Raw genomic sequence first — 696 nt, 5'->3', positions numbered from 1 at the left:
CTTCACCCTGACCTTGTGCCTTATTACCAGTTTCAACTTCCTCTCTTTCAGGATAAGGTCCCACATGAGAAATCTCAGTTATCTTTCCTGCCTACCAATCTCTGTTGGGATTTCCTCAAAAGGAAGAGGAAATGAGATCTTGGTCCCTTCTTTCGTAGTCAGTTCCTTGTTCTTTTGCAAAGTTTCTTTACTCGTTTCCAGTAAATCTTTTTTTCTTTTTTCTCTTTCTTTTTTTTTTTTTTTTTGGCGAGACAACCCTTGGTTGACCGCACAGATTGCAAGGACCTTGTCCACTTACAATCCCTTATTTTTTATTTTTTATGCCTACAGCATCTGGTCTTCTTAGGTGGTCTCCCATCCAAGTACTAACCAGGCCTGACCCTGCTTAGCTTCCGAGATCAGACAGGATTGTGCTTGTACAGGGTGGCATGGCCGTAGACCTCTTTCCCAGTAAATCTTGAGTTGCTCTGTATTTCAAAGAGTGGGGCAGTCAGCAACTTTGTCAATGCCAAAAGTTTATTTCTTTGGGCTGATCGTTTTACCTACCAGTGTTCTTTTTATATGCAGTTGATTAAAAATTTTATTCTCTTTTCTTGGAAACTATACACTGTATAGTATACACTATATTGTCCATACGTGGACATGACTTCTGTTCAGACGGATTTGAGTATTATTTGACATTTGGTTTTTCTTATT

The 696-nt window shown here is 39.2% G+C and overlaps 1 pseudogene; it reads right to left on the bottom strand.

The window, feature by feature from the left end:
• Window positions 1–321: 321 nt before the first annotated feature.
• On the bottom strand, window positions 322–440 carry LOC111729137 (annotated as a pseudogene).
• Window positions 441–696: the final 256 nt, after the last annotated feature.

The sequence above is a fragment of the Pteropus vampyrus genome, unplaced genomic scaffold, assembly GCF_000151845.1.
Source record: "Pteropus vampyrus isolate Shadow unplaced genomic scaffold, Pvam_2.0 Scaffold8, whole genome shotgun sequence".
NCBI lineage: Eukaryota > Metazoa > Chordata > Mammalia > Chiroptera > Pteropodidae > Pteropus > Pteropus vampyrus.
This window is presented reverse-complemented; position numbering and strand designations above follow the sequence as displayed.